Source organism: Pelophylax lessonae (assembly GCF_965119305.1).
Source record: "Pelophylax lessonae genome assembly, chromosome: 5".
Lineage (NCBI taxonomy): Eukaryota > Metazoa > Chordata > Amphibia > Anura > Ranidae > Pelophylax > Pelophylax lessonae.
Genome location: NC_138772.1, coordinates 79,036,246 through 79,061,482, shown reverse-complemented (window position 1 = coordinate 79,061,482; position 25,237 = coordinate 79,036,246). Strand labels below are relative to the sequence as shown.

Sequence of the window (25,237 nt, the reverse complement as noted above, 5' to 3'; positions counted from 1 at the left end):
GATTTCTTATAAATGTCACACAGTTTGTCTCTCATCTCATATACACATTCTTCAACTGTATTTTTGGCATCATTTTGCTCTTTCTCAAGTTTGTCCTGCATAACCGTCTGTCCTATCCACCAAGGAGGACCGTGATCCATAGGCAGCTCAATTGTGCTAGTTTTAAAGTCTTCAACCTTCTTAAACCGCCTCTCTCTGCAATCAATATATGATTTCCACAAAAATTTGAGAACCTCTGCTTCACTTGGCTTTGTTCCAAGAAATGCCTTCTTGAGCTTGGCTTGCTCTAAGATGATGTGCAGAGGACCTTCCCTTTGCGACAACAGGCTGTCACACATTTCTCCAAAGTGACCCCTGTTCATTTTTCCAGCGACATCATCAACTTTCCTTCCATCAACATATGGGTCAAAGGCAGTAACTTCATTAATTAGCCGTAGACAGTTGAACCCAGCGATCTGGGTGTTACCCATTACAGACCTCCTCTCTGCATCAGTGAAGAAGCATGGAACTGCAACACAGTCTATTACAGGTTTCTTCCCTGCACTTTCTGCTATTGCATTACTTTTCCCTTGTAGCTCCTTTTCTTTATCTGAACTCCACATGGAATATATCTCAAGATCATGCTCAAACTTCTGCCACCTGTCTTTCACCAGTTCCATTTTGGAAATATTCCCGGAAAGGCACTTATTCATTTGCTTCACGTTTTCACCAACAGCCTTAGTTTTCTCCACTAGGTGGTGTTTGCTTTTTTCTCCAAGCTTTATACCACTTGCCTTAGTTTTCTCCACTAGGTGGTGTTCAAGCAACATGTCATCAAATTTCTGATGCTCACTCAGGACAGACCCCAAAACACTGATCCTTTTATAAACTGCATCAGGCACACAATCCCCTCTTTGGGACAGATCCTCTGTTGCCTGTAATTCCTCTTCAAGTTCTTCCAACGGAATCTTCATCTCTTCTACTTGCTATTCTAAGGCTCGCTTAGACTTTTCTAGCACCTGAACGCTTTTCCCAACATCATCCTTGGAGCTGACCAAATCTTCCATCTCTGTACGCAGCTGTTTGTTAACTCTTTCTAGTTCATCCTTAAGCTCTAAAGCTTCCTCCAAGGAGCGAGCAAAGAACAGGGCTTTGCTCTCTTTATCACGCGCCTCCGTTTCTGCATGGTCGCGTTCTTCTGCATATTTTGCAGACACAGTCTTCTTCTCACCAAGCATCTGATCAAACTTCTTTTTCACATCTTCAACACTCTCTAATGAACCAACGCTTTCTTCTATGCATTTTTTCATATCCGCTATCTGAGCTTGCAGTGTTGCGACTTGCTCTGATAGGTTTTTCTTTGCTTCCTCCTCCTCTTTTAATTGTTCCAGGCAGCCATTTTTCTCATCTTCCATTTGTTTGAGCTTTGTGCTAAAACTCAGCCTTTGACACCTCTCTTCCTGTAAGAGTTCCTGAGTGTCTTGCAGCTGCGATTCCAAGATAGAGAAATCTTTAGCAATTTCTCTAGATTTGCTGTCTGCTTGAGAAAGCTGATTTGTGACATTGTCCAACTCAACCTGCAGTCGGTTTGCCTTCTCTGACAGCTTAGCACACAATAGGTCACCTTCTGACACCTTGACTTGCGATTCCTGCAGCTGTGCCTCTACTTTTTTTCTCTTGTGTTCAGAATCTCCTTTTCCCTGCATAAGAGCTTTCACCTCATTGGCTAGCTCCTGGGAATAAGACTGTAATTCTGCCACACAGGATTCTTTCTCCTTTAACTGCTGCTGGACACGTTGGGCTTCATCTTTCCAACTTTCACAGTCCATATGCAATTCATCTACCACATTTCTCAAAGTGGTGAGCTCATACACAGTACTCAGTAATTTAGCCTCTCTCTCATTTTTCTCCTTGTAGCTGAGAGACAATGTCGTTTTCAGAACGACATTCTGTTCCTGCACATCCTGCAGGTCTATTTTTGTAGCTTCCAAAGACTGAAGACTTTTTTCCAGCTGATTACGCAACTCCAACATATCACACATACTTTGCTCCTGCAAAGTCTTAACTCCAATTTCCTTTTCCATGAGGATGGTATCTTTCTCCATTATAGTCTTTCTACGTTTGTGCAACTCGGAAAAAAGAAGAGCAGTGGATTCTTCCCACTGTAACCCTTGAGCCTGCAAGTTTCTATGCTCCATCCTAAGCAACTCCAGGGCTCGTTCCTTTTCTTCCATTTTCCGTTGCAAGGCATCCAGCTCAGCCCTGCACACATACTCGGTTTCCTCCAAACCGATGGCCTCCATTTGCTGCTGGCGTCTCTGTTTCCAGCCTGCCATGCTCTCTTGGTGAGCCTTTTGTTGAGCTGCAAAGCTCTGCTGAAAATCCGCATTTGCCCCAGTGTTGCTAGGGACAACAACCTTTCTCTTTAGCAGATTCTGTTCAGGCATGGATGGGGCTCTTTCAGGCGGTAACATCCCCTCCATCCATAGAATCCGGTCTCTCATTTCAGCTATCTTTGCATCTTTCAGGCGTTTTGACCGCCCCATCTTCAATAACTCCACAATAAATTTTTCACAGTCCAGCAAAAAATTTTGGGACCACTGTCTCTTTAAAGCCAGTAGCTTTTCTCTTTCTTGCAGGATCTCCTTTCCTGCAGACACGGTTTGTGCAGTCTCATGCACCAGACACAACAAAGTCCATCAAAAATTTTGAGACCACTGTCTCTTTAAAACAAGTAGTTTTTCCTCTCTTTCAGGATCTTCTCTCCTGCACACACAGATTGTGCAATCTCATGCACCAGACAAAGTTCATAGAACATATGCACTTCTTTGCAGGGATCTCTGCTTCTGCCCAATGCATACCTCCACCATATGTGGGATTGATTAGCTCGGTGGCGGGTATGGATGACCCCTTGGGCAAACTTTGCTGATCCTACAGCAGACACTCAATAGTCCATGTTTTTTCTTCACACAACAAATGTCCATTGAACATGTCCCTTTTCCTCTTCACATTGAACATGTCCCTTTGCTTGTCTCTTCACATAGCAAACAGTTCATTTATTTCTTCCACATAGAAATAGTTCATTTTCTCACCTTGAGAAGTCTTCACAATTTTTACCCTCCTCAGCGCACATCGCTCCAGGAGGTCTTCCCCTCCTATGCTCACACAGCTTCAGGGGGCACCCATCTGATTGTCCTCCGCTACCCACACGGCGTCAGGAGGCAGCAATCCTTCTCCCAGGCTCTCACAGCGTCGGGAGGCACACATTTGACTGTCCTCCTCTCCCCAGCCCACACGGTGTCAGGAGGCAGCAATCCTTAGACTTCCTTTGGACAAATTATACAGGCCTTAACTTCATCATTCCGAACAGCTGAAGGCCTTTCAACTTCCTTAAGCCATCCTGGCTACCTCTGCAGCCGACACCCTATAGTAATTGGTGAATTTTCTAAACCCGGTGGAAATGTATCTCCTGTCTGTGACTACATCCACAGATTTACCGGACTTCCTGTCACAATATATATATATATATATATATATATATATATATATATATATATATATATATATATATATACATACATACATACACAGTATATGTATGTCGTCTATGTATAAAGACATGATGTTGATTATACAGAATTGGGGATTTGGGCCTTACGACATGAACGTGAGAAGTAAAGAAAATATTTGTAGTTAGAATCCCTTTAATCAGCTATTTGCAATGCAATAGAGTAGGTGTGTACACAGATGGACTGCAGATTATACACTGATAGTATTTAAATTATTACAGAAATGAAAAAGTATGTGCAGAAAATGCCCTCATCTTTATTGTTATTAACTTAATAGAGTATGACGTGAGCTGGGACCGCATTTCTCCAAATACAACCAGATGCTGTCCAGATCTCCTCCATTCAGGAGCTGGCATGGTCACGGCACAGTGTACTATTCACTATATTGTACTGAATAACTGTACAGATATTTAACTTGGCACATGTGTTTCAGGGTAATGTGTGTAGTGGTATGTTTACACTGTCCCCATAGACGATAGCCTGCAGGCAGTAAACGGCCAGGATTAATGGGTAGAGAGGCAGCAGCTACTGTAAGGATTTTAGCTTATTAGAGTGGAGCTATGTGTATGCTTTCTGTGGTGTATTCGTCAGGCTGTACCTAAAACTATACAGGTGATTGATTCCACAAGTCTGCTTTCATGCATGTCTGCTCTGTGTGACAGAAAGGAGCGTTCTTCAACAAACAGCAGTTAAAGCAGAATCAACTGCAGGTATAGGATTGTGTATATGGGATTGTATGGTTGTGTTTTCTTTACTATTTTTTGTTTTTATTGGTTGAGCCAGATGGACTTGTGTCTTTTTTTCAACCTGACTAACTATGTAACTTATCTGCTCTGTGCAATGGTTTGTACAGAGCAGCCCAGATCTTCCTCTCCTCGGGTCCCTCACTGGTGCACCTGGCTCCCACCCCCCCGTAGTGCCTCCATAGCAAGCCGCTTGCTATGGGGGGCACTCGTGCATGCTTGCTCTTGAGCCCCACCCTGTGTGTCCATTGACACACTGAATGGGACTTAGTCCCACCCCCTGCTCCTTCCTTACTGACTGTAATCAGCAGCGGGAGCCAATGGGAGGGAGAGAGCCTGGAGAGCAGCTGCTCTTGTTCACATTGCTGGATTGAGATTGAGATCGGGCTCAGGTAAGTATTAGAGGCGCTGGGGGGGAATGCTGCATGTAGAACGTTTTTTACCCTCATGCAGAGAATGCATGAAGTTAAAAAACCTTCAGCCTTTTACTACTTTAAAAAGCTTTCGGACAGTCTGGCTATTTATTGTAGACATCAGATCGTTGCTGGGGAGTTGAGTATTGCAGACTTTAGTTCTGTTTTTAGTTCTGTTTTTTTTTAAACAGATCTTAACTCCCAGAGTATACTATGTGCAGTTCTATTGGTGGCTGCACAAACGAGAAGAAAATGCAGTCATTTATAGGAAAAATAAATAATTGTAAAGATAAATGTAAAATAATGGGTTGTTAAGTAGGACTTTCAACATTAGGTTAATGTCATCAGGCTTGCTACCCCTTGGGTAAGCTGGACAGTTTAATGTGGTTGTAAAGTCGGTGAGCACAATTGCTGGCATCCCCTCTGTTGTAACAAGCTATGCATTATAGTGTCTGTGTTTTTTTTTAAATTATGCAGCTAAATACCCTACTTCACAGCGCAGCTGTGCGGTCATGCAGCTTCCTGGCGCTCTCCTTCCCCAATCTAAGGACTACAGTGGGAGGGGTTGAGATTCCTCTCTGACGTCAGCCAAGAAGTCACGTGACCGCACAGCGGTGCTGTCAAATAAGGTATTTAGCTGCATTGTTGTACAAAAACACAGACATGTCAGAGAAAGGTTCTTAGAAGGATTAGCACATCTGCAAATGCCCAGAAAAATCGAAGATTGACTCATAGAAATTTGCCAAAGGCAGTATCCATGTGCCAGTGCGCACGCAATGCATGACAGATTCTGGCGCTCAGTGGACTATTTAAAGCCAGCAGTATGAGCCGTTAGTTGCTGGGTGATCTTCAGCTTCCCCCATGTGCTCCTGTTCTTGCTATTATTGGATCTCCTGTTACCGACCGGGCTTGCCTTTGACTTGTCTTGTCGCCATTCCCGGCTTTGACCCTTGGCTTGTTCCAGTGACCCCGCTTCTGCCTGCTGATCCATGCTTGACCTCTGGCTTGCTCTTCTGAATCCACTACTGCCTGATTACAAGTGAATGACCCTGGCTGACTCCTGACCCTGCTTGCTGCTTGCTCCTGGCTGACCTTCTGTGCATGAATTCTGACCTTGCTCCTGACTCTGCTCCTGGCTCTCCCTGCTTCCAAGTCTCACCCAGTACTCCTGCTTAGCAGTGCATCCTGCTTGTCAGCCACCATCCAGTGGACATCTCTTCATCACCTCAGCCTGTCGCAGCTGGCAACCCCTGCTTCTCTGAGCAAAGCACTCCCTGTTACCACCTTCAGGTGCACTCTGCACTTAGCCGCAAGGGAAGCCCTCTCAGCACTTCGGTCTCAGACCAGGTACGTGAGACATTGTGATGTATAGCTTGTTATAACAAAGAGGATACCAGTAATTGTCATCACTAATGTTACAGCCACACGAAATAGTGGCAGAAGGGGAGGGGTGGGGAGGAGATTGGCTCACACGGTAGGAACATACAGGCAATCAGGGAGGGAGGGAGAGGGAGAAGAAGAGACTCTGAACACAGTGGGATGACAGACAGCATGTAAACTGGTCACGAAATCATGGATCAGCAACCATGATTACCGTTTGTCAGTTCACATAGGGGGAAACAGGAACAGGCATGATCAACCAAGTATTTAACTACATAGAATGGGACAAATAATACTGCAGAAGCACTATGCTGTTTATTATGCTTTAAAGAAAAAGGATCTTTTTTATTTATTTTTTTTTATTTTAGGGTTACAACCGTTTTAAGTTGCAAAGTAAAGTAACACTATCCATCCATACTACATAAAGGTACTTTATTTTGCAGTACTGTATTTTTGGGTGCCAAAGACTAAAGGAAAAAAGGAAAAATTCTGAAATTCCTCTAAGGGGGTTATTTAAAATGAAAAGCGGATTCCTCCATCTACAGGACACAGCAGTTTTTAGTCTGCACTATTGCTGCATTTAACAAACCGATCATTAAATGTCAAGAACCCTCCAAGATAAGAGAGGTCAGTTACATGATTACAACCTTTCCTCCAACTACTATTTTTTTTTTTTTTTACATTCATACAAATTAATGGGCCGTTGTTTGCTTTAGTAAAGCATATATTGCCAGCACACTGTGGAGCCACAAAGCAGCATCCAAATGATTATTAAAGTGATCACAGCAGACTTGTTCCATTTCGGGGATCCCTTCTATAGGCATTTTTTGTTTTGGGACCCCTAAAGCATGAAGCACATGCTGTATATAGTAAAGCACAGCACTGTGATTTATAAAGTGTGTCTTTTTTTTTTTTTTTTTAAATGACGCAACCATACTGCTGCTTTATAAATTGCCTCCCAATTCCCTCCCAATCCAAACTATCCTAACACTAAGGTACACCATAACACCCGACCCTCCAATAACACCTAATCTAATTCCTAAAATAAGCATTTGCACTAAACTAAGCATAGACAATTCAAACTGACCATATGACCCAAAGATACAGGGTGTTAAAGTTACATGCAAATATCAACTTTTTTAAAGTTAAGCTTAGCCCTGCTTGATACTACCTTTCAAGACTTTGTCATGGCCTTTTAATATGATTGGCATTATGAATCAAAAGAGAGGCTTGGAAGGTGGAGGAGGGGGGCAGCAAGGCATTAATGTATGTTTTCTTTGCTTCATTTTAGGAAGCCAAAAGAAAGAAAAATATGGATGATGAGTAAGATTATTGTAAAGCTAAGGCCTCCTTCAAACAGACAGAAGTCTCTAACGCCCTGCCAAAAAGTGATCTGCAGTAGATCGCTATTCAGGGGGCAGTAGACCAGGGGCTGCCAGACATTCATGAGTCAATCCTGCCACTTAATATATATATATACTTTTTTTTTTTTTTTAATTTAAGATGAACAGGGATTTTCTAGTGGATTACAGCTTTGCAAGTTTCCGGCTCCCAGTTGCAAGGCAGCCCCATTAAGTTGCATTAATTGCATTCAGTAGCATTACTGCCTGCCAAAAACAACATGCTGTATATTAAAGTTTAACTACACTGCGAAACAAAGCATTGTGGCTGTGGCAATATGTCCTTTCCCTTCTGGCTGCCACTGTATAGATTAGGTGGGTGTTTGGGAGGGGGGGGGGGATTAAAAATGCAGATAAGCCACCTGTTGTTACCATCCCCCCAGCTGCCCGTGTGAACAAGGACTAAAAGCTGAACTGCATTCCTTTATTGTAAAACCACCATGTATTTCGGTCCCAATTCAGCACTTGAAAAAGTTCATTTTTCTTTAACATGTTTACATTCTACACTTAATTTTTGCTGTGGATAGACATGTATTTTATTATTATACTTAGCTAGACAACCCGCATCGATGTACAGAATGTATACAGTCTAAAGTCCCTAAAACTCTCATATAGATACAGCCTAGGCAAAAGTTACGTCACAGTAATGTTGGAAGAGAAACAGCAAGTAATATAAATATATGTATTTGGTATACCTATCTTTACCAGCAGGTGGAACTGCAGTGTTATAGTGTAGTGTACATGTATCTATGATATGAGAGGAAGTATTATCTGTCTCAGTGTATGTATTTGTATGCTATTGTTTCCTGTTCCATGAAAAGCTGTGTTCTCTTTATCCTCCATGAAAGCAAAGGTATTCTCTGCATGCAAGAAGCTTCCAGCGCATCATTTCAATACTCTGCTAACAGGTTATGGGCTAAGGCACTGGAGATAATACAAGAAGTCAGTGAGTACTGTATACAAGCTGAAGAAAGATCACAAGCAAAAAAGTAATTGTGGGGGTTTGCTATAGGCCACCTAAACAAGGGGAGGAGGTAGAGCTGGAATTTTTAGCACTTTTGGGTAAAGTGGCAAAGCTAGGATCAGTCATCATATTGGGGGACTTCAATTATCCCGATATTGACTGGGGAGAGGGGATTACACACTCACATAAGGCCCGACTATTCACGAAAACCTTACAGGATAATTACATGTCACAGCTGGTGGATTCTCCTACTAGAGAAAACGCAATCCTGGATCTATTGATCACTAATGACCCAGACATAATCTCGGAGGTAGGAGTCCAGGACAACCTGGGCTCTAGCGATCACAGGATGATCACATTTAGTGTAAATAACAATAGAACAAGGCAAGTGGGGAACATAAGAACCCTAAACTTCAGAAGGGCAAACTTTCCAAAATTGTACTCATTGATGGAAAGGGTAAACTGGGACCGAACCCTAGGATCCCTGACCACAGAGGAAAAATGGGAATGCTTTAGGAATATATTAAGCAAAGGCATCTTGCAGTGCATTCCTATGGGAAATAAATTTAGAAGAGACAAGGCCAAACCTGGCTGGCTAAACCGTAGCGTTAAAAATCTTATTAGGGGAAAATATAAATCTCAAGGCACAGTATTGGCTTTCAACCAATACAAGGAGGCAAATAAGAAGTGTAAACACGAAATCAAGATGGCTAAAATAGACTTTGAGAGACAAATAGCGGAGGATAGTAAAAAAAAACCAAAGAAATTCTTTAAGTATATCAACAGCAAAAATACTAGGGCAGAGCATATTGCTCACATAATTAGCGATGATGGGGGGATGGTTACAGAGGACACTGAAAAAGCAACTGTGCTGAATGCTTTTTTCTCGTCAGTATTTACACAGGAAACGGAGGGGTACACTGACCATGACTGTATGGTTAGTAGTAATACACAGGACTTGCCACTATGGCTAACAGAGGGTGAAATCAGGGAAAGGCTGGATAAACTTAACACAAACAAATCACCAGGCCCGGATGGCGTACATCCGAGAGTACTCAAGGAACTCAGTAAAGTTATATCCAGACCACTGTTCCTGATCTTTGCGGACAGTATTAGGACAGGAGATGTACCAGGAGATTGGAGGAAAGCTAACGTGATTCCGATATTCAAAAAGGGTCAGAGGCATGTCCCGGGAAATTATAGGCCTGTCAGTTTGACATCGATAGTATGTAAACTTCTGGAGGGGATGATAAGGGACTATATCGTAGAGTTTGCTAAAGACAACAGCATCATCAGTAATAACCAGCACGGGTTTACAAATGGGCGTTCTTGTCAAACCAATCTATTAACATTCTACGAGGAGATGAGCTGTGAGCTAGATAGGGGCAGACCAGTGGATGTGGTGTACCTAGATTTCGCTAAGGCATTTGATACAATTCCCCATAAGCGCTTAATTTATAAAATAAGGTCTGCAGGTATCGACAGCAGGGTTTGCTTTTGGATACGGAACTGGCTAAAAGGGCGTGTCCAAAGGGTGGTAATAAACAGCACATACTCAGACTGGTCTGAGGTAGTAAGCGGGGTCCCCCAAGGCTCAGTCCTGGGACCAACCTTGTTCAATTTATTCATAAACAGCATTGAGGTCGGGGTCAGTAGTTCAATAGCAGTTTTTGCAGATGACACAAAATTGGGCAGGGCAATAACTACACAGCATGAAGCAGATATCCTACAGGATGACCTGGACAAAATAACGGAGTGGGCAACGACTTGGCAAATGAGGTTTAACGTAGAGAAGTGTAAGGTTTTGCACTTGGGGACTAGAAACATAAAAGCACAATACACATTAGGAAGGGAACCCTTGGGGGAATCAAAAATGGAGAAGGATCTGGGAGTCTTGGTTGATGATAGACTAGGCAACAGCATACAATGTCAAGCGGCAGCTGCCAAAGCTAGCAGAATATTAGCATGCATAAAGAAAGGGATGTATTCCAGAGATAAGGCTATAATCCTTCCACTTTATAAAACTCTGGTCCGACCGCATCTGGAGTACGCTGTCCAGTTCTGGTCGCCAGTCCTCAGAAGGGATGTGTTGGAGCTGGAGAAAGTCCAGAGAAGGGCAACTAAACTAATTAGGGGATTGGAGGACCTTGATTATGAAGAGCGTCTGCAATCGCTTGATTTATTCTCCCTGGAGAAGAGATGCCTGAGGGGGGACATGATAGCAATTTTTAAATATCTCAATGGAGATCTCAGCTTAGAAAAAAAGCTGTTCAGTCGAAGGGATTGCATGAGGACTCGGGGGCATACAATGCGATTAGAGGAGAAGCGTTTTAACCTCAGGCAACGTGGGGGGTTCTTTACTGTTAGGGCTAAAAGATTGTGGAATTCTCTACCACAAGAGGTGGTTTCTGAGGGTAGTATGGTGGCTTTCAAAAGACTATTGGACGTGCATCTCAAGGATCAGAACATTCAGGGGTATATGAGATGATTACAGCCAAACACACCTACACAGGTTGTACTGGATGGACTATTGTCTTTATTCAACCTCACCTACTATGTAACTATGTAACAAGCGATTCAGATGTGAAGTTTGAAATTGCAAAGCTAAACAATGCCAATTACCAGCTGTGGAAGTTCAAGCTAGAAATGCTTCTTTTTTTTAGTAAGGATGACTTGTGGCAAGTGCTGTATACAGACAAACGAAGAGATGGAAGTATGGGACAGGAAGGACAGACAAGCAAAAGCAACTATAAGCTTATTAGTGGAAGATTACCAGCTTATCAACATAACATCAGAGAAAACGGCCAAAGGTATGTGGACTTCATTACAAAAACTGCATGAGCGTTCAAGTCTAAACAGCAACCTGTTTCTACTAAGAAGCCTATATAAAATGAACCTAGAAGAAGGCCAGAAAAATGTGTAACTACATGAAAGGTATGCTAGAAATCATAGAGCAGCTGCATGCCATTGGAGAGGACATCAAAGATAACCATATTGTTGCCCTGCTCCTCTGCAGCCTTCCAGAGACATACAGTGGCGGAGCCAGAGGGCTAGCTGGGGTGTCAATTGCCACCCCAGACAAAATCTTTGCCACCCCTGTTGCCACCCTGCTCAGGGCAGGAGGGGTTTGACCGGGAACTCGGGGCTACATATCAACACTTTAACAGGCAGCACACTAGCACAGCAAGTGATAAATGGTCGATTCGGCGGGGGAGGGGGCCAGCTGCAATGTGATTGCAGCTGTCAAATTTAGACATTGATGTCGGGTGTGGGCGGGGCCATTTGCGGGAGTCGGGGCTCCGCCCCCTTGCTCCGTGGAGAAACTGAAGCTGGCTGGGAAGGAAGCTGGTAGGGGGCGGGACCAATTGTAGCTGCTGTATGGGCACACAGAGCTTCCCATCCTCCCCCAGCATTCAGAGCCAGGAGGATTTTCATTTCATCCTCCGTGCCTGAAATTGGCTCCACCCACCTCCCTGCCACCATCAGAGAGAGAAACTGACTGAAGCTGGATGGGGCAGGAAGGATTCAGCCGCAGGATGGATGGATGGATGGATGGTGTCAGCTCCGGTTCCTGGACTTGGTAAGTGTTGCTGGCTCTGCCCCCCTCTCTCTCACCACTACCCCTCACTACCCCCCCTCCCCTCTCACTACCACCCCCTCCCCCCTCTCTCACTACTACCCCCCTCCCCCCTCTCTCACTACTACCCCCCTCCCCCTCTCTCACCACTAGCCCCCTCCCCCCTCTCTCACTACTACCCCCCTCCCCCTCTCTCACCACTAGCCCCCTCCCCCCTCTCTCACTACTACCCCCCTCCCCCCTCCCCCTCTCTCACTACTACCCCCTCCCCCCTCTCTCACTACTACCCCCCTCCCCCTCTCTCACTACTACCCCCCTCCCCCTCTCTCACTACTACCCCCCTCCCCCTCTCTCACTACTACCCCCCTCCCCCTCTCTCACTACTACCCCCCCCCTCTCTCACTACTACCCCCCTCCCCCTCTCTCACTACTACCCCCTCCCCCTCTCTCACTACTACCCCCCTCCCCCCTCTCTCACTACTACCCCCCTCCCCCCTCTCTCACTACTACCCCCCTCCCCCTCTCTCACCACTAGCCCCCTCCCCCCTCCCCCTCTCTCACTACTACCCCCCTCCCCCCTCTCTCACTACTACGCCCCACCCCCCTCTCTCACTACTACCCCCCTCCCCCTCTCTCACTACTACCCCCTCCCCCCTCTCTCACTACTACCCCCTCTCTCACTACTACCCCCCTCCCCCTCTCTCACTACTACCCCCCTCCCCCCTCTCTCACTACTACCCCCCTCCCCCTCTCTCACTACTACCCCCCTCCCCCTCTCTCACTACTACCCCCCTCCCCCTCTCTCACTACTACCTCCCCCTCTCTCACTACTACCCCCTCCCCCTCTCTCACTACTACCCCCTCCCCCTCTCTCACTACTACCCCCCTCCCCCCTCTCTCACTACTACCCCCCTCCCCCCTCTCTCACTACTACCCCCCTCCCCCTCTCTCACCACTAGCCCCCTCCCCCCTCCCCCTCTCTCACTACTACCCCCCTCCCCCCTCTCTCACTACTACCCCCCTCCCCCCTCTCTCACTACTACCCCCCTCCCCCCTCTCTCACTACTACCCCCTCCCCCTCTCTCACTACTACCCCCCTCCCCCCTCTCTCACTACTACCCCCTCTCTCACTACTACCCCCCTCCCCCTCTCTCACTACTACCCCCCTCCCCCCTCCCCCCTCTCTCACTACTACCCCCCTCCCCCCTCTCTCACTACTACCCCCCTCCCCCTCTCTCACTACTACCCCCTCCCCCCTCTCTCACTACTACCCCCTCTCTCACTACTACCCCCCTCCCCCTCTCTCACTACTACCCCCCTCCCCCTCTCTCACTACTACCCCCCTCCCCCTCTCTCACTACTACCCCCCTCCCCCTCTCTCACTACTACCCCCTCCCCCTCTCTCACTACTACCCCCTCCCCCTCTCTCACTACTACCCCCCTCCCCCCTCTCTCACTACTACCCCCCTCCCCCCTCTCTCACTACTACCCCCCTCCCCCTCTCTCACCACTAGCCCCCTCCCCCTCCCCCTCTCTCACTACTACCCCCTCCCCCCTCTCTCACTACTACCCCCCTCCCCCCTCTCTCACTACTACCCCCCTCCCCCCTCTCTCACTACTACCCCCTCCCCCTCTCTCACTACTACCCCCCTCCCCCCTCTCTCACTACTACCCCCTCTCTCACTACTACCCCCCTCCCCCTCTCTCACTACTACCCCCCCTCCCCCCTCCCCCCTCTCTCACTACTACCCCCCTCCCCCCTCTCTCACTACTACCCCCCGCCCTCTCTCACTACTACCCCCCTCCCCCTCCCCCTGTCTCACTACTACCCCCTCCCCCCTCTCTCACTACTACCCCCCTCCCCCTCTCTCACTACTACCCCCTCCCCCTCTCTCACTACTACCCCCCTCTCTCACCACTTCCCCCCTCCCCCTCTCTCACCACTACCCCCCTCTCTCACCACTTCCCCCCTCTCTCACTACTATCCCCTCCCCCCTCTCTCACTACTACCCCCCTCTCTCACTACTACCCCCCTCTCTCACTACTACCCCCCTCCCCCTCTCTCACCACTACCCCCCTCTCTCACCACTACCCCCCTCCCCCCTCACTCACTACTACCCCCCTCCCCCTCTCTCACTACTACCCCCCTCTCTCACCACTTCCCCCCTCCCCCTCTCTCACCACTACCCCCCCTCTCTCACCACTACCCCCCTCCCCCTCTCTCACTACTACCCCCCTCCCCCTCTCTCACTACTACCCCCCTCTCTCACTACTACCCCCCTCCCCCCTCACTCACTACTACCCCCCTCCCCCCTCTCTCACCACTACCCCCCTCTCTCACTACTACCCCCCTCCCCCTCTCTCACAACTACCCCCCTCTCTCACAACTACCCCCCTCCCCCCTCATTCACCACTACCCCCCTCTCTCACCACTACCCCCCTCCCCCTCTCTCACCACTACCCCCCTCTCTCACTACTACCCCCTCTCTCACTACTACCCCCCTCCCCCCTCTCTCACTACTACCCCCTCCCCCCTCTCTCACTACTACCCCCTCCCCCTCTCTCACTACTACCCCCCTCCCCCTCTCTCACTACTACCCCCCTCCCCCTCTCTCACTACCTCCCTCTCTCCTTCTATTCCTCTCTCTCCCTCCCTCTCCTTCTATCCCTCCCTACCCCCCTCTCTCTCCCTCTTTCCCGCTCTCTCCCTCTCTCCCTCTCTCTCTTTATCCCTCTCTCCCTCCCTGACTATTCTGATTCTATTCTTCCAGAAGCACATTTGTGAGGTCAGGGCTTCTCATCCAACATCTGTGCCTGTTATAGCTGCGAAGGGTGAGTCATTTTATGGTGGGGCATTGGGCAGGGGTGAGGGGGCGGGTATTGGGTGGATCTTGGGCGGGACTTGTGGGAGGGGTTATCAAATTTACCTTCGGACTGCAGCCCCTGGTCTTTTTACCACCTAGCAATGCCCCTGCCGCTCACGCTCGCTTATGCGTATAACATTACATAGCATAGCTGAACCTGAACGAGAGGGCGCCTGTGTAGCTTGTTCTCTGTGACTCTGACTGAGTGCGGTGAGCTGAGCAGGAGCGGCGCCGTGATTCGCTGCACAGCTAACCAATCAGGTGTGCAGGCACGCGTGATTGGTTAGCTGGGCAGCGAATCACGGCGCCACTGCTGCTCACCGCGCTCAGTCACAGACAGTCACAGAGAACTAGCTACACAGGGGCCCTCTCGTTCACTTCTTCTACCTGTAACCTTAGGTAAGTCTCTCTCTGGTCTCTGCATGATTGAAGGGGACACAGCACGCTGGTCACTACATTGATAGGTTGGCAATCATGCTGGTCACTACATTGATGGGTTGGTACGCTGGTTACTACATTGTCAATTGATGGGGGGGCATGCTGGTCGCTACATTGATGGGGGGCAATATTGTGCAGCCCTACTCATAGGCATGCGCACGGGGTGTGCTGGGTGTGCCTAGGCACACCCTAATCACCCTCATGCAGTGCTTCCGCCATGGCCGCCGCCTCTCTGTCTGCTGCTCTCTGCCCCTGGCTGCTCAGCTCCCGAACCCAATCCTGTCGGTGCGGAGACTGATAGGGACTGTCTGGGGGAGGACCCTGGCCTGCTGTAAGAGGGGATCTATATAGGGGACCTCACCTCGCCCTGGCCTGCTGTAAAGGAGGATCTATGGGGGACCTGCCCTAGCCTGCCCTAAAGGGAGATATATGGGGATCCTGCTCTAAAGGGGATCTATGCAATAGATCCCCTTTAGAGCAGGGTCCCCATAGATCCCCTTTAGAGCAGAGCCCTGTGATCAGTGTGTGGCCTTAAAAGAATGTTTACTTTGATAATTGTTTATTTAATTAAAAATGTTTTAATACCGCTTAGGATGTTTGTTTACATTTAGTTATAAAAGTGTGTGTATATGTATGTGTGTGTGTGTGTACATATATATATATACGCATGTATATTGACCCCCCAAAATAATACCTTGCCACCCCTTTGCCACCCCTGTTTTAAAAGTCTAGCTCCGCCACTGGAGACATAGACTGCTCTTATTAACGCTTTAGAAACCAGACCCGAGCAGGATCTAACGCTGGAATATGTCAAGGGCAAATGAATTGATGAATATGACATAAGGAAAGAGAATATGCACCATGATGACAAAGCTCTTAACATGTACAAAGGCACAAACACAACAAAGAAAGCAGAGGCTGTTTATACTGTAAAAGGACCTGTCACTTAAAAAAGGACTGTCCTATCTGGAAAGCTGAGCAGCGAAAACTAGAGCTATCCACAAAAAAGAGTCAAAGCAGCCACAAATGAAAACTGCAGAATCTTTATGGAGTGGCACCTTTAAAGTGGCACAGAGTGGTAAGCCACATGGCTGGTGCATAGACTCAGGTGTGACAAGCCACATGACTAATGATGAGACCTTCTTCACAAACGTTGATTACAGTGTAAAAAACAAAGTTTTCCTAGCAAACCGGAAAAGCATCACAGCAGAAGGTGAAGGCCAGGGCTTCCTGAACTGCATTACACCACAAGGAGGCAAGCACAGCATCCTTATAAAGAAAGTGCGCTATATTCCAGAACTAGAAGGCAGCCTTCTATCAGTGAAAATTCTTGCAAACAACGGTCTCACAGTTAAGTTCCAGGGTGATGAATGCACAATTTACAATAATAAGCGATTCCTCGCAAAAGGAAAACTGGATGATCACCTATACAAGCTTATCACCACAGACCAGCAAGCCAATATAGTATCTAATGACCCACACAGCAAATTTATTCATTTATGGCACAGGCGGTTGGGGCACAAAAGTCCAGAAGCTATACAGGACATTATAAAGAGGTTTATCAGAAGATTTGACAATAGCTCCATGGAAAGTGGTCATGAAATGCAAGTGCTGTATTGAAGCAAATGCGACACGTGCTCCCCTTCCACAGGCTTCTCAAAGAAAAACTACCCACCCCCTGCAGCTCATACACAGTGACGTATACGGTCCAATAAAAACTGTCACTTCAGGGGGGGGGGGGGGACAGATATCTACTGGCTTTCATTGATGATTATTCCAGGTACACAACTGCTTATCTGATGAAACACAAGAATGAAACATCAAAGACTTCAAGACTTTGTTGCCATTTCTAGCAAAAAATTCCAACGAAAACCAGGAATAATACACACTAAAAATGGGGGAGAATACATAGGCAAATTAAGTGGACTCATACCTGAAGAGACAAAGAATTGTATACCAGACAACCACACCATACACTCCTGAACAAAACGGTGTAGCAGAAAGGAAAAATCACACTATTATAGAAATGGCCAGGTGCATGCTGTCGGATGCCAACCTACCTCACAAGTACTGGGGAGAAGCAGTCATGACTGCAGCCTACCTACAGAACAGACTACCCTCAGGAGCCAAAGTACTCCATTCGAAATGTGGCATGGATCAAAGTCTAGCATAGGGCACATCAGAGTGTTTGGATGTAAAGCATATGCCTATATTCCAAGTCAGAAATGATCCAAGCTGGAGAACAGAGCTATGGAGGGCATTCTAGTAGGATACAGCGAGCAAACTAAGGGTTCACAGAATCCTACACCCAAAGACTGACAAAACAACAATAAGCCATCGTTTATTTTGATGAGAGCCCATTATCAGAAACACTGATTCCTGAAAGCTGTGAAGTGAATATGAAGATAAAAAGGTCGATCAAAGAGAACCTGTGCAGGAGTCAGAACAAGAGGTGGAACTCACAATGCCTAAACCAAGTTCCCTACCAGATCCTGCAGACCTGCCTAAAATCAGACGACCCACTCGGACTACAAAGGGGATACCACTCCGTAAGCTGTCATACACTGTTAAAACACATGACGTATTTGAACCAACATAATGGGAAGACATAGAAAAACTGCCAAAATGTGAAGCCAATAAATGGAGAAAGGCAGCAGCAGAGGAATTAAAGAAAATAAAACCTGGACACTCACAGAGCTCCCTCTTTAACGCAAAACTGTAGGAAGTTGGTAGCCTTTCAAAGTCAGATGCCAGAATTTCGGTGAATACTACAATGAAACATTCGCTTCCATCATAAAACACTTCACCATCAGAGGGCTTCTTAGCATTGCAGCTGGGAAGGGCATGCAAGTGAAACATCTAGACATTAAAACTGCTTTCCTGTATGGAGACATTAAGGAGGAACTCTACATGGAGCAAACACCAGGGTTTGAGCAAGGAGATAACCTTGTGTGTAAACTTCAGAAGAGCATCTATTTAAGCAATCTGAAAGGATGTGTAATGAGAAAGTGAATGCAGTGCTTACTAGAGAGGGATTCACAAGAAGTAAAACAGACCCCTGTCTCTACTCCAGAAATCAAGAAGACAAATGGGTATACATAACCTGAAGGGGATTACAATCAGATAGTTCACAAGCTGAAAGAAAATCTTTAAATCAAAGAGCTAGGGAACATTGGCTACTATCTGGCAGTCCAAATAGAGAGAGAAGAAGATGAAAGTTATCTTCTCAAACATTTTCAAAAAAACTCAGAAATTTTAGAAAAATTCCATATGCAAGATGCAAAGGAAATGAAAACTCCAATTGAACCAGGCTATCAAAAGCAGCAGAAAACTTGCTACCCAATAATAACACGTATTGCAGAGCAATCGGTAAGCTACTATATGTTGCCACTGTGACAAGACCAGACATAGCCGCAGCAGTGGGCATAGTATGCAGGAAAGTCTCAGCTCGCTGTCAGCATGACTGGAACACAGTAAAAAGAGTGATGCTGTACCTTAAAGAAACAATTCAGATGAAGTTATGGTTACCAGAAACATCAAATCCAACACTGGTCGGATATGTTGATGCTGATTGGGCTGGGGACTGCACAGACTGCAAATTCACAAGTGGATTCATCTTCCAGTATGGGGAAGGAACCATAAGTTGGTCTAGTCTAAAGCAAACAACTGTCGCTCTATCGTCAACTAAAGCAGAGTACATTGCAGCAGCACAGGCATGTCAAGAAGCAATATGGATTTGTCAAATTGTGTGGTCATTGGGGTAGACATGTCAAAACCAATTCCCATTTTTGAAGACAACCAGGGATGTATAAACTTACACAATCAGAAAGGGTAAATCCTAGGACCAAACTCATCTACGTCAAGTATCACCTGCTGAGGGATAATCAAGAACAAGGTGTTATTAACATTTAATACTGCCTGTCAGAGGAGATGACTGCTGATGCACTCACCAAGCCTTTATTGAAGGAAAGTCATAGTTAAATGCAGAAGAAACGAATTATAATTTGACAAAGCACTTGCTGTTGAGAAAGGGGGTTGGAAGAGCAACAGCGAGTAATATGACTATATATATATATATATATATATATATATATATATATATATATATTGTGGCAGGGCACATGGATCCGTGGTCGACGGAAGATACGTGTCACCGAGGTTCCTGGCCTCGGTGAGATAAGAGCCGGTAGTTCTGTGTCAGCAGCAGCTAGTGCTGTTTGACATTTTTCTATTTTAGTGTGGCTGCAAAGCCGAATCCGGGCCGGCTCTTATTGGGAGCAGTTAAGGTATGGGTGGGTGGCTGCTCCCCACGCTCCAGGCCAGGTCTTGCCTGGGGTTTATAAGGCAGACAGCCTAACAGGTGATTGAGAATGATCTCCATACACCAGAAGGCTGTGGAAGTCAGTGCTGAGGCTGGAAAAGTTACAAGCAGGTGAACTGATCCTTTGCTGTGTGTGAACAGCACCAAAGATACACAGGTGAATGGACTTGTTGCTGTGTTTAAAACCTGCCTTAAAAGACTGTCGTTTTCCTTTTTGTTGGGTGTGAGTTAAACACCAAGAAAGACTGTTACTTTTGAGTTCCTGAAAGTGTAAATAAAACACTCCTGATTTACTTGAAGAACCATATGTTTTGCCTCTATACTGCACCCGCAAATCCTATCTACCAGAGCAAATCCCCACATTTGGTGCTCGGATGCGGGCAAACGCAGTGAGGCTGGCGTAAGACGCCAAAATATTTTTGTTCTGCTGAATGTGACTGTACATGTCGTATATTAAGCCTGCTAAGCTGCAGCCACAGGAAAAGATGGAGGAATTGATAAGGCAGCTTATCCAGGCCAGTTTAGGACAACAGCAGGCCATAGAGCTACAGCGGGAAACTAACCTGCAACAGCAGAAAAGACATGAGGAGGCTATGCGTGCACAGCAGGAGACTAATCAACGGCTGCTGCAACATGTGTTGGCGTTGGAAAAGTCCGGGGTGTCTCGGGGAGTGCATGATGTCCGGAAAGCGGTCCGTGCAGCGATACCCAAGATGGCTCCCACGGATGACGTCGAGACGTACCTTGCCATATTTCAAAAAGTGGCGGTCCGGGAGAAGCTACCCCGTGACCAGTGGGCTGAGGTGGTCGCTCCGTTCCTGGCATCTGGACCCCAGCAGGTGTTTTTCGATTTGACAGATGACCAAGCTGCCGACTACCCGACCGTAAAAGGTGAGATCCTGGCGAGACTGGGCGTAAATGTCTTAGTCCGCGCTCAGCGAGTGCATCAGTGGGGCTACAAAGCGGCCGGACCGGCCAGGCCACAATATTACGATTTACTGCACAGATTGCAAAAATGGCTGCAGCCTGATCTGTTAAAGCCCACTGATATGCTGGACCGCTTATTGGCTGACATGTTTTGGAGGGCCTTGCCTTATCCCCTCCAGCACTGGATCGGCCAGGCTTCTCCTGACAATGCTCTGGATATGGTTGACCTGGTGGAGCGCTATGAGGCCACCAAGAACTTGCAGGGATGTACAGGGGGGAGGGGGCCAGTCAAACCCCGGAAATCTCTGCCACAGACCCAACGCTTGGTGGCAATGAGACACACTCAAGACGTACTCCCTGTACGCCCGGCCCCAATAGTCTGCTGGCGGTGTCAGGAGCCAGGTCACGTGAGGGCTGAGTGTCCCCAACAGGACGAGCCTATGGAGACTAACTATGGACACCGCCACTCGTTGTATGCACGAAAGCTATGCGCCACAGGCACTGGTGAGGTGATAGACAGTAACCATCTGTGTCAGGTGGAAGTGGGAGACACTTTGGAGGTGGCTCTGCTGGACTCAGGAAGTCTGGTGTCCCTGGTGAGAACGACGTTAATACGGCCTGCTGAATATACCGGCCGCAGAGTCGGGGTCGTATGTATTCATGGAGACTTAAAGGACTATCCCACAGCGCTGGTAACTTTGTCTACAGCGGCCGGCAAATGGACCCATGAGGTGGCTGTCGCTACCAAGTTGCCACATGAACTAATAATCGGAAGGGACTTTCCAGGTTTTCCGGCACTGTGGCCTACGGTTAAAGGGTCTGACAAGCCTGAGACAGGGACAACCCTAGCAGAATGGCCTGGTTCCAGTGTGAGGCCAGAGCCCTGGGAGCCTGAGTCCGAAGGGCCCTCGGTAGGGGTGACCACAGCTTCTGTGATAGAGGGGGACACCACCCCACTAAATGTAATGGTGGGAGACGTGGAGGACTTGCCATCCGGCCCTGAGTTGGCAGACCTCAATGTCTCCGGGGAAAATTTCGGGACTGCACAACACCGGGATATGTCCCTAAGCAGGGCCTGGGAAAATGTTGTAATCATTAATGGTAAACCAAAAAACCCTGGGGCTGAATTGATGTTTCCACGTTTTATTGTTCAACAGGAAATGTTATATCGAGTAAATCAAATCCGGGGTGAACTGGTTGAACAGTTGGTGGTGCCCACAGCGTACCGCAAGCTTGCTATGGAGCTTGCCCACCAACATGTTCTTGGGGGACACTTGGGGTGGCAGAAAACACAGGACCGCATACTACAGAGGTTTTATTGGCCCGGTGTGTTCAGAGAAGTGGAAGAGTATTGTAAGTCGTGTCCGGTCTGTCAGATAACTAGCCCCCAGCCCCATTTCCGTAGTCCCCTGATACCTCTCCCGATAATTGAGGTCCCATTTGAACGAATCGCTATGGATCTAATCGGCCCTGTTCCAAAATCTGCCAGGGGTCACCAACATATTCTAGTCATCCTTGACTACGCCACTCGCTACCCGGAGGCGATACCCCTGCGACATACATCCGCCAAACTTATAGCTAAGGAGTTAATGGAAATGTTTTCCCGGGTGGGACTGCCTAAAGAGCTCCTGACTGACCAAGGGACACCGTTTATGTCCAAGGTTATGAGAGAACTCTGTAAGCTGCTCCACATAAAACAATTACGTACATCCGTCTACCATCCCCAGACAGATGGCCTGGTCGAGAGATTTAACCAAACATTAAAAAACATGTTAAAAAGAGTAGTGTCCAGGGATGGTAAGGACTGGGACCTGCTTCTACCCTATCTGATGTTTGCAGTGCGAGAAGTACCTCAGGCTTCCACGGGGTTCTCGCCCTTTGAACTGCTATATGGTAGGCATCCTCGCGGGTTGTTAGATATAGCCAAAGAGGCCTGGGAACAACAACCCACCCCCTACAAAAGTGTTGTTGACTATGTCACCCAGATGCAGGAATGGATGGAAAAGGTGATGCCCTTGGTCCGGGAACACATGGAGGCAGCCCAACGAGCCCAGAGTAGGATCTACAATCGACAGGCTAGGGTCCGGAACTTTAACCCGGGTGATCGGGTAGTGGTACTAGTACCAACAGTAGATAGCAAGTTCCTAGCTAGGTGGCAAGGTCCCTATGAGGTGCTCGAAAAGATAGGAGAAGTAAATTACAAAGTACACCAGCCAGGGCGGCGGAAGCCGGAGCAGGTGTACCACGTAAATTTACTAAAGCCGTGGAAAGATAGGGACTTGTCCGAGAACGACAGCCCCCAGCCAGGGTTTCTAGGTGAAAAGGGTCCAGCCCCTCCTCTTGAAGCCTGTGAAGCAGTAACCTCGGTAAAAGCTGCAGATAGCCTGTCCTCCAAACAGGTCCAGGAAGTCAGGGAGTTCATTAGTCGGAACACAGATGTGTTCTCAGACCTCCCTGGACGCACGTCTCTAATCCTACATGATATCGTCACTGAGCCCCGGGTCAAGGTCCGGGTAAAGCCATATCGGGTACCCGAGGCTCGGCGACATGCTATTGAGGAAGAAGTACAACTTATGTTAAAACTCAATGTTATTGAAGAGTCTAAAAGTGAATGGGCCAGTCCTATAGTCTTAGTACCCAAACCAGACGGGACGTTGCGGTTCTGCAACGATTTTCGTAAGCTAAACGAGGTCTCCAAGTTTGACGCGTACCCTATGCCCCGAGTAGACGAGCTGATTGAGAAATTAGGCCAAGCCCGATATTTTTCAGTGCTAGACCTCACCAAAGGGTACTGGCAAGTACCCTTAACGGAGTCTGCCAAGGAAAAAACGGCTTTTGTTACTCCTCAGGGCCTATATCATTATAAGGTGTTACCCTTTGGCCTGCATGGCGCCCCTGCCACCTTCCAAAGACTAATGGACATAGTGTTGCGACCTCATCGTCAGTACGCCTCAGCTTACCTGGACGATGTCGTCATCCACAGCCGGGATTGGGAAAGTCATCTGCCCAAAGTGCAGGCGGTAGTGGATGCCCTTAGGAAGGCCGGGCTGACCGCTAATCCAAAAAAGTGTTCAATAGGATTAGAAGAGACTAAATACCTGGGGTATGTGGTTGGGCGAGGAGTCATCAAACCCCAAGTAAACAAAATAGAAGCCATACGTAGTTGGCCCCGACCAGTCACCACTAAGCAGGTCAGATCATTCCTGGGAATGCTGGGATATTATATGAGGTTCATTCCCCATTTTGCCACCTTAGCTGCTCCACTGACAGGGCTACTAAAAGGACGAAAGTCCGTCATGGTTCACTGGAATGATAAGGCGGAAGAGGCCTTTTCCGCTTTGAAGTCGGCACTATGTGGGTTCCCCAGTCTTGGTCACCCCAGACTTCAAGAAGGGATTTATAGTACAGACCGATGCCTCGGAAGTAGGTCTAGGGGCTGTACTATCACAGGAGGTCAATGGGGAGGAGCATCCTGTCGTGTACCTCAGCCGGAAGCTCACCCCAGCAGAGACCCGATACAGTATAGTGGAGAGAGAGTGCCTGGCTATCAAATGGGCACTCGAGTCTCTTCGCTATTATCTGTTGGGGAGGAAATTTCGTCTGGTGACCGACCATTCCCCTCTCCAATGGATGAGCCAGGCCAAGGAGAGAAATGCTCGGGTCACCAGATGGTTCCTGTCCCTTCAGAACTTCAAGTTCTCAGTGGAACACAGGGCAGGCCGCCTACAGGGAAATGCGGATGCCCTGTCTCGCGCACACTGTATGACATGTGTTCACCCCCTGAGGGTTGAACAAAGGGGGGAGGTATGTGGCAGGGCACATGGATCCGTGGTCGACGGAAGATACGTGTCACCGAGGTTCCTGGCCTCGGTGAGATAAGAGCCGGTAGTTCTGTGTCAGCAGCAGCTAGTGCTGTTTGACATTTTTCTATTTTAGTGTGGCTGCAAAGCCGAATCCGGGCCGGCTCTTATTGGGAGCAGTTAAGGTATGGGTGGGTGGCTGCTCCCCACGCTCCAGGCCAGGTCTTGCCTGGGGTTTATAAGGCAGACAGCCTAACAGGTGATTGAGAATGATCTCCATACACCAGAAGGCTGTGGAAGTCAGTGCTGAGGCTGGAAAAGTTACAAGCAGGTGAACTGATCCTTTGCTGTGTGTGAACAGCACCAAAGATACACAGGTGAATGGACTTGTTGCTGTGTTTAAAACCTGCCTTAAAAGACTGTCGTTTTCCTTTTTGTTGGGTGTGAGTTAAACACCAAGAAAGACTGTTACTTTTGAGTTCCTGAAAGTGTAAATAAAACACTCCTGATTTACTTGAAGAACCATATGTTTTGCCTCTATACTGCACCCGCAAATCCTATCTACCAGAGCAAATCCCCACATTATATATATATGCATTATACCTATCTATACCAGCAGGTGGAACTGCAGTGTTATAGTGTAGTGCTCTATCCAGCGATGTTGCAGGAGTGTCTCTGCTGCCCAGGACTCCCCTCCTCATTGACTGAGACCACAGCACGGTGCCATTTGCTCCCACTGCTGTCAATCAAATTCAGTGAGCCAATGAGGAGGGGGGGGCTGGTCATAGCTCTGTGTCTGAATGGACACAGGGAGCTGTGGCTCAGCTTGGGTGCCGAAAAAGCAAGCTGTTTGCTGTGGGGG

The 25,237-nt window shown here is 47.6% G+C and overlaps 1 pseudogene across 1 annotated transcript in view; it reads left to right on the top strand.

Moving 5' to 3' along the window:
* LOC309556432 (protein adenylyltransferase SelO, mitochondrial-like) overlaps positions 1 to 25,237 on the top strand; it is a 159,528-nt pseudogene that overhangs the window by 94,693 nt on the left and 39,598 nt on the right. The window contains exons 8-9 of the transcript in view: positions 11,112 to 11,258; positions 18,141 to 18,335. The product of the transcript in view is annotated as a protein adenylyltransferase SelO, mitochondrial-like (transcript). The remainder of the gene's footprint in view (positions 1 to 11,111; positions 11,259 to 18,140; positions 18,336 to 25,237) is intronic.